This window comes from Octopus bimaculoides, chromosome 19 (assembly GCF_046866305.1).
Source record: "Octopus bimaculoides isolate indiv1 chromosome 19, ASM4686630v1, whole genome shotgun sequence".
Lineage (NCBI taxonomy): Eukaryota > Metazoa > Mollusca > Cephalopoda > Octopoda > Octopodidae > Octopus > Octopus bimaculoides.
In genome coordinates, this window is record NC_142946.1 from 10,175,600 (window position 1) to 10,185,599 (window position 10,000).

A 10,000-nucleotide genomic window follows, 5' to 3' on the forward strand; every position below is an offset into this window, starting at 1 on the left:
GATTGCTATTGCCGGACTGTGTGGATCGTTCAGCTCAAGTAGCCTCGTTTCATGATCCTCCAGTCTGTCTCCAAATGAACAACTTCACAATGAACTGGTGTTCCGTTGAGGGGGATTGCTGCGATCCTGGCCACTTATACGCCCTGGAAATCGAGGGCTTTGCGTGTCCTAGAATATGAGATAGTACTTTCTTATACGAAAGTACTAAAATCGATTGCTTCTTCTTCTTCTTCTTCTTCTTCTTCTTCTTCTTCTTCTTCTTCTTCTTCTTCTTCTTCTTATTATTATTATTATTATTATTATTATTATTATTATTATTATTATTATTATTATTATTATTATTGAGTGAGAGAGCAATGCATGACATCAGAGTGACACTGGGGTAAAATATACGAAGCCCAGTATACCCATCATGACCACCCGTCTGATAAGGGTACACCAGGCACATGCATCACAACCATATGTGTGCGACATGGCGATCTCATATCAAGATAAACAGTGCATGACCTCGCAGGTGGGGCCCAGTTAGAATTTTCTTCAGGTCGAGTGGCCCATCCCGCTCAAAAGGTCCCTGAATAAGGTTTGTTTAAGGATGTTGAGCAAAACATCCATGTTTCCAAAGGTGAATTATTCAAATCCCAAAGAATTCCTCTCAACACATGGCTATGATACTCCCGCACTACTTCTGCTCGTGATCAGAGGTGCACATATCGTCAGCCACCAAGGGACATGTTCAACTAGTTATGGTCAAGCAACTGACAAGCAAATCTGTGGTATTGAGCAAAATATTTGCTGTAGCCCATCTTTTATACGAAGACAAAACAATGTACATGATAACACTTCTAAATAGTTAAAATCAGAAATCATGAGAACCACTGCCTGGTATTGCATCAAGGCATTTATTATTATTATTATTATTATTATTATTATTATTATTATTATTATTATTATTATTATTATTATTATTATTATTATTACTGTTGTTGTTCTGTTTGTTATTCAGCGTATATTTCAAGAAAGGGAAAGAAGTTTTTGACAGGTGCGTTTGTGTTAAGAATTAGTGAATGGTGGATATAAATGTGAAAATGCTATTAACGAAAAGAAAAAAATTATAATGAGCGAACGAATATAAAATTGCAAACAACACAATCAGAGGTACAATAACAACGCCTAGGTTAACAATAAGCAGTAACCTCTAATCTAATTGCCATATCATGGTTGCTTTGTGTCCGTGATTCTTTACTGCATTTATCGCACCATACATACATACATACATACATACATACATACATACAGGCATACATATTCGTTCATATATACATTCTCATATACATATGCTCATATATATATATATATATATATATATATATAAATATATATATATATATATATATATATATATATATATATATATATATATATATATATATATATATATATTCACGTTTACATACGCTAATACTTTACATTTACCACGTCCTCGCGTTGTTGTTGTTTTTTTGTGCATGTTCTTCGTTTTAAGGGATTTACTATATATATATATATATAATATATTATATCATATATATTATAATATAGGTGGCCCGTTAGCAATTAAAACCTAGAAGCAAATTAATAAACCAGAGTACAAAATGTACCAACATTGCTAGAAATATGAGTGAAGACGACTCGAAAAGTTATGCAAAGCACTAAGCAAAGTAGCCAGCAAAATACACCATTCTATGCTGAGATAAACACAGAATAGAGTAAGCAGTTATATCGTGATTTTGAACTGATAATTTTCATCCTAGTCTCGTGTAAGTCATGAGAAAAAAAAAAAATGTTGAAAGCTTATGCTAATTCAAAACGGTCGAAGTGTGTAGTATAAAATAAAATAATATAGGCAAGCTACCCTTTTTAACCTAGAGTACTGGTAATATCCGCAGATGAGTACGAAGATGAAAATTATCAGTGTTCAGAATCACGTGATCTGCATATATCTGTCTACTTCATTCTGTAAGATTGTCTTATCACAGCAATGTGCATTTTGCTTGCTCCCTCGCTTTTTGCAAACTCATGAGGCTACTGTTTCTGTGTGTGTGTGTGTGTGTGTGTGTGTGTGTGTGTGTGTGTGTGTGTGTGTGTGTGTGTGTGTGTGTACATGTATGTATGTATATATATGTATATACGTATATATATAGATATATGTATATATATGTATATGCTGAGACCCCCTTCGGTCATGACTGGCCATGGGATTGCACCTAGAAAGTTTCCCTCCAAGGCACAAGTCCGGGCAGGGCTATTTATGGAAGACCAGCAGTCGCCCATGCATTCCGGCCACCAGTGTTGTCCAAGGGAAACCCAAAAGGCCGATACAGGTTGGCACCTGTGACGTCGCAACTCATTTCTACGACTGAGTGAACTGGAGCAGCGTAAAATAAAGTGTCTTGCTCAAGAACACAACACGCAGCCCAGTACGGTATTCGAACTCACAACCTCACGATCGTAAGCTCGACGCTCTAACCACTGAGCCATGCGCCTTCACATATGTATGTATGAATGTATGTTTGCATATATGTATATATATATATATCTATATATATATATATATATATATATATATATATGCGTGTGTAGATATATATAGGCATATGTACACATGCATTCATACATATGCATATATATATATGCATACATTATCAAATATGTATGTGTATGTAATTAGACACACACACACACACACATATATATACACACTTATACACACATACATGCACATACACACACGTAGACACACAAACTCTCACAAGTACACGCTCCTCTTTTTCCGGTGTTACCACGAGTCAGGTGTCTATCACGTGTCACGCTCTCGACAACAAACGAATCACCTTTCCACACAGCTGACACGCTCATAAAACAATACGTCAGACGCTCGACTGCATGCTTGCCTTCTGAACATCATCATCAATAACACCATACCCCTAACACACAAGCGCACCCCCACACCCTACACACACCACCACCTCTACATCTACCACCAAAAGACACGATCATAGCCGCAACTGCAGACGCAGTATCTGCAACCACTACCAGCAACAACAATTTCATCAACAGGGTACCTAGTGCCTAGTTGTCCGGCCTACTAGAAATAAGCACCAAATTCCATGAAATCATACAGCAACATTTTAGGACGTGGAGAATACATCGGTCAATGTAATCTTAGATACACTTAGTTGTTTCAAAAAGCTGGATTGCGTAAGGATTGGTTGCGTTTGGTGATCTGTTCTATGAGGGCGGTGAGGAGACTAAAACGCAATAGAAAACTGTCGAAAGGAAGCCTCTACGTGGTTTGCAGAAACGCTGATAATAACTGCCAAATCCCGCATCGCATTACACTCTTCTTGCTTGAAAGGAATGGCAGAATATGTCTATTATCGAAAAACACTAACAGTCAACATCTAGAGCATGTAATATAAGGTTTTTCATCCGATGTTTTTGTAATTGAACCATTTTACCAACAGGGGCTAACCGATACTTAATGGTATCGCAAATGAAATTATAATAAACACAGTGACGCCGACAGAACTCAGAAAAGCGAAATAAATATCGCGATGTATTTTGTTCGACGCTCTAACGAAACTCTTTTAATTCGCGCTTCATATATAATATTGGGCTGGTGCATAATTATTGCGGCTTGTTTTCAACATTTTATTCAACTAAAACCATAACATTATACAACAAAAACATCTTTAAATTATGGCCTGACAGTCTGCCAAGCAAATGGGAAACATTAATTGAAGTGGATGTTGAATATGCTCCGAATAATCATTTAAAGATGTTTTGTTACATGTTGCTATAGTTTTTGTTGCATAAAATTTGTTGAAAAAAAAGCCGTAATAATTCTGCACCAACCCAATACATTAATCTAGATAAAAATCTTCTTCAAAAATAAATAACGACAATTTGGATAACGGTAATTCTATACTGCTTCAGAAAGAAAATCAACCGAGTGGATTAGTGTTGCTGGGAAATTCATCCTAGCTGGCAGAAACGTGAGCACGCCTGGCGAAATGCTTAATGGTATTTTGTCTGTCTTTACGTTCTGCGTTCAAACTCCACCGAGGTCGACTTTGCCTTTCATCCTTTCGGGTTCGATAAATTAAATACCAGTTGCGTACTGGGGTCGATCTAATTCGCTGGCCCCACTCCCGAAAAATTTCGGGCCATGTGCCTCGAGTAGAAAAGAATATTGATACTCAAGTCGTTGTATTACTTTCATATCCCTCACACATCCTTCTGTCTTCCTGTTAGCCGCTTTGGCAAATGTCAACGAAGGAACTTCGGCACAGTAACTTGATATACAAGAAAGAACAGCCAAACCTCAAATCAAATCAGATCACACCCTGCTGTCTAACAAAAGAACACGTTTAATTATGTGTTCCTGCACAGTATAATCGACGGAACGGTCACGGCCCAATGTACATGTATGTACATGTATGTATATGCCTGTGTGTGAACCCGTGTGTCTGTCTGTCTGTATGAATAATAATAATAATAATAATAACCACATACCCAAGGCATACAGAGCTGCGCTCGGTAGTGAAGTGAAAGCATGTTATAAAAATAAAACTACTGAACAAAAATAATAATAATAGTAGTAGTAGTAGTAGTAATAATAATAATAATAATAATAATAATAATAATAATAATAATAATAATAATATTTATATATGTGTGTGCGTTTGTGTATCAGTGTGCATGCGCGCGCTATGTTAATTGGAAACAGATTTCTATCGTTTGAGCGTGGGACATGAAAAAATCTCTGACATTTCTGTATCTATTGTATTCCAACGTTGTAATACCTCGACAGTTGGTCTATACCTAAAGTGAAACTCCGAACTGCAGCTCTCGTGTGTACTCCATCTTCGTGAACATCACCAGCAACCGCACAGTACCCGTCGCAGCAGCGATAGCAGGTTATCGATTTGTATGAACGTTTTAAGTTACCATGTGTATTTCATTTTGATCACTTGTATCATGAATCACATGGTCTTGTTTTTAATTTATCCTTTAGTCATTCCGGGTGCGTTTTAAGGTCACTTCTGTTACAGAGTAAATGGGGTTTAGCTCAGTTGAGTTTTTGAACATAAGTTTCGATTTCAATTCCCGTTTGGGTTAAGCTTAATTTATCGAACCCGAAAGGATGAAAGGCAAAGTCGACTTTGCCTTTCATCCTTTCGGGGTCGATAAATTAAGCAACAGTTTCGTATTGGAGTCGAGCTAATCGACTGGCCCCCACCCCGCAAAATTTAGGACTTTGTGCCTACAGTGGAAAATAATATTGTTCAAATTAAAGTGTTTATTAGACATTACATAAACAGTTTGCATTGCGCAGAATAAGTTATGTGTCGGCAATTGCGCCTTCCTCATACTACAAAATTGTTATACTAGTGCTGTAGGCAAATTAAGCTAAGTCTGATCATCCAATGGACATTTCGATGGTGACTAATATAACGACAAACACGTTTGATGGAAAATAATGTTCTCACTATATAGTGAAAGAATAGAATCCGATTAATGTAGAGATTTTTCCGCGTCAGCAAAAAATAGTTGTCTTATTAAGTCGTATGAGAAATAATGAAAGGAATCACGGAGGTATGTCGAATTTTGGGAACTGTACAATGTATGATGAAATATTAAATGATTAAATTTAAGAGCAGCCCCAAGTCAACCGATTTGTTGAGAAGTGTGCGGGAAAAATTTGGGACTGTGTTGAGAAATATGAAAGTGGAGAGCTGGAAGAATGGCTAGAACGTCGGGCGGAAATGCTTAGCGGCATTTTGTCCGTCTTTACGTTCTGAGATCAAATAAGTAACAGTTCAGTATTGGGATCGGTATAATCGACAAATCTCCTTCACTAACTTGCCGGCCTTGTGCTAAAATTTGAAAGGAATATGTTGAGAAGTACTGAAAGATCAAAATCAGGCGAAATAGTGCAACCATAAGCAGGGTAGGTCAGAAAGAAAATATGATTATTCATGATACTTAATGTTGAGAATAGCAAAAAATAGGTTTTATGGAGGGAAGGAGAAAGAGGGTACTTGGTGTTAAGAATATTTAGGAAAATGAAAATGAAATGTAAAAAGAAAAAGGAATTTTAAGGACTTGGATTGGTGAGCTGTAACCAATAAAAATATAAAAAGAATTGAGGCAGAAAAATTACGGGAGATGCGGCCTGTGGTATTAAAGTGTCACACCAACTGTATACAATATTTTAACAATAAAATATGTTTTAATACATATAAGCGGACATGCTTTTAGAATTAGGAAGAGTTTAAAATTACCTGAACCACGCATGAATACAAAAAACTTAAGCCTGTACACATACATCGTTGTATTAATGCGATTTTTAACCAGTCAGAAGTTTTCCCATCCATATTCAACAATTGCTCATTTAATTGGATCACATCTAGAATAATATCCATAAATGGTATTATACTATTTTGTCCACATATTGTAATTCAGTTAATTAATTCTATTTCTCTCGAAAGAGTTTGCTTAGGTATATCTTTCTCTATAAAATCAGACGAAAGTTCTCCATATTCTTTTGGTTTTTCAGCAACGTCATTTCCTTCTTAATGCTAAGTCGGTTCTTTTAAGAGCATAACGAAATTTACTTTTACATATAGACGAAAATTCCATTAGATTATTTTCGTCGCTAAATTTTTCAGTCCATATCACGAACTTATTATTCATAATTTGCAATTTATGCAAGTAATTAATTCTTTTAGTTACAACTTCCATCAAGCGAGGGTAAATCTTACTCTTCTTTTTTAAGTATTAAACTATACATCATTTCTTAAAACATCTCTCTCCTCTGTTGTATTGAGAGAAACAGATAGATAGATTGATAGAGTTGTGTAGATATATACATACATACATACATTATCTATCTATCTATCTATCTATCTATCTATCTATCTATACATACATACATACATACATACATACATACATACATATATATATATATATATATATATATATATATATATATATATATATATATATATATATATATATATATATATATATATATATACACACACACATACTTTAACATACACATATATAAATACATACACATGTATATATATATGGTCTGATCAATAAATATCCGCACAGTTGTCATACTAACGAAGCTAAAGCACGCAGAGTAAAGCCGCTTGGCCTAGATTGACCTTAAAACCTGTTGTGCATGTGTACCAAGATTTAATGTTTTAGCGCATAACCGATGTTTATAGCAGTGCCTGGAAAGAACCTGTGTAGCGTGTGATCGTCGCATTGACCACATAACAAAGAAAGTTGAAAAGAGAATCCGGCTCATATTTTGCCAAAATGCCTACGCAAAGTTTTCTCAAAGTTTTCATCATTCTCAATACAATCAATGAGATCTTGTGCAACTTAAAGCATTTTTGGCACAAACTTGGCAGACACGCGTCTCACACCCAAATCTTCTGTGATAATGGACTGAACTGAACCGTAACTAATCTGCACATCCTCTGATAACTCACAAATGGTTATTCGATGATTTTCGCCTCACAGTTGTACGCACATCGGCGATGATTTTCTCAGTTTTGGTGGTTGTGGACCTTCCAGAACATTCGTTAATATCGACATTTTTTTCCGCCATCTTGCAAACGTCTGAACCACTCGTACACTTGTGTGCGGCTCATACACTCCCCTCCATACATTTTCTGGAAGTTTGCGTAGGGTTCTGAGCAGGTATCGCCATGACAACTTTCTCTGTCATGGTCAATGCGACGATCACACGCTACACACGTTCATTCCAAGCACTGCAGTAAACAGCGGATGTGAGCTAGAACGTTAAAACTTAGTGCGCATGCACAGCAAATTTCAAGGTCAATATGTGCCAAGTGGCTTTACTCTGCATGCTTTAGCTTCGTTACTATGGCAACAGTCCGGATACTTATTGAGCAGACCTCATATATATGTGTATATATATATACACGCGCACACACAAACACACACATATATATTCTACACTTCAGGAGTTGCACTCACATTTGAACATTTAACTTGGTTTTAATTAATTCTATTTCATTAATATGTTAAACTCGAAATATCCACGTGGAATGCGCAAAAGAATACAGCAGGTTAAGAATATATTGCTTTTTATTTTTCAGGAAATTGGTGTCTTCGTACTCATTCATTCCGCCATCACACTTCAGTATATAAGTGCATCTGAACGCTATACCACAACGGTTCATCAAAGCGAAACGTAGAGCTGGAATAATCCATCTTTGGCAATGATATTCGGTAGGTTTCACATTGAATGCCTTTCTATGACTGAATCCGTTTTACGGCCTTACAATCCAACGTCTGTTGTTACTTTTGTAGATGTTGTGGTTGTTGGTGTTGGTGTTATTGTTGTTGTTGTTCATGATGATGGTGATGAGGAAGATGTCGACGATTATGATGATATGTTGATGTTTATCCTGAGGCCATCTTTCATTCAGTGCACCCACGAATGAAGAGTGTTACTATAAGGGCTATTATATCTTATTTCCAGAAACAGTGAATCTTCTACCTTATAATCCAATGTGACATTTCCCATGTTTTGAAAGATGTTAGGATGCTATTTGAGAAAGGTTTCGCTGCTATTGCAAGCAGATAGAGCCACCACGTTGATAGTTAGTCGCTGCTGCGTTGTATCAAGTTTTAATTTTGATTGCTGCAGTGGAATAAATGAGCTACCAATGCTGCTCGTGTTGTATTTTCGCCGGATATTTTAGAGGATGAGTGTGGACATCGTTTATTTGGTATCAATTATATAAATTCCCAAAGAAATGAATGAGTCTATAGAATGTATATATATATATATATATATATATATATATATATATATATATATATATATATATATATAGGTAGATGTTTATATATAGATGTATATATATATATGTATATATATGTACATATTATATATATATATATATATATATATATATATATATATATATATATATATATATATATATATATATATATATATATATATATATATATATATATATATATATATATATTATTGTGCGCATATAATTTTGTTTCTATATCATGTGGTGAGAAGATGTTAGAGAAACAACAGTTATTCTCATCTCTTCTACGTGAGTGAGTGCGCAGGGTTATCTGTGTACGGGTGGGTGAGTTAGTGTCCTTGTAACTCTGTCCGTAAGTTTGTGAGGTTGTTTTCAGGCATGTTCCATTGTTCATAACATATAAAGACACAAACAAATGCATTTATACCTACATACATACGTACATACATACATACATACATATCTAGGCGCATATACGTATCAAAGAAGGAAGCGAAGCTTGAAATTTATCATATTTTCTCGAAGTAGAAAAAGACAATGCTGCGATCTCGATAACATCTCGGCTTGTACTGGGTCTTTGAAACTTAGCGAATGATTGAAACGATACTGGTGTTATCGGGTACATTATACAGGGTAATACATCTTATATGAGCCCAATACTGCGTCTGAAAAGCTATCATACGCATACATAGCATAAGCAAACAAACGCACAAACTCTCTCTCTCTCTCATACACACGCACACACATACATACAAACACACACACATACATATATGTATAGATATGTTAAAATATTCTGTTTTCTTCACAGGTCCTTTCGTACCAACACTACATGAGTGTGTAAGTTAATGGATTTTTATATAGTAAGACAGATATGTATTCGTGTATATACAAGAATCAATTAATAAATGTTTTTTTTTCTGTAAGTACTCGTGGGTTTACGTGAGTAGATACACACCTGTATGTATACATATAAAAAAACAGACACACATATGAAGATATAAACACATAGGCAATTAGAAATTATCAGACAACATCCATTCAAATGTCTATACATATAGTAATTTTTACAAGTACCACAGTTGGACGCTATGAGCAGAAATGTAATCTAAACA

The 10,000-nt window shown here is 35.4% G+C and overlaps 1 protein-coding gene across 9 annotated transcripts in view; it reads left to right on the forward strand.

The window, feature by feature from the left end:
- LOC149131760 (uncharacterized) overlaps positions 1–10,000 on the forward strand; it is a 1,392,655-nt gene that overhangs the window by 1,201,217 nt on the left and 181,438 nt on the right. For all 9 annotated transcript variants that reach the window (XR_016245177.1, XR_016245172.1, XR_016245176.1 and 6 more), the window contains one exon: positions 8,190–8,322. The gene's annotated coding sequence lies outside the window, so the exon portion shown is untranslated. The remainder of the gene's footprint in view (positions 1–8,189; positions 8,323–10,000) is intronic.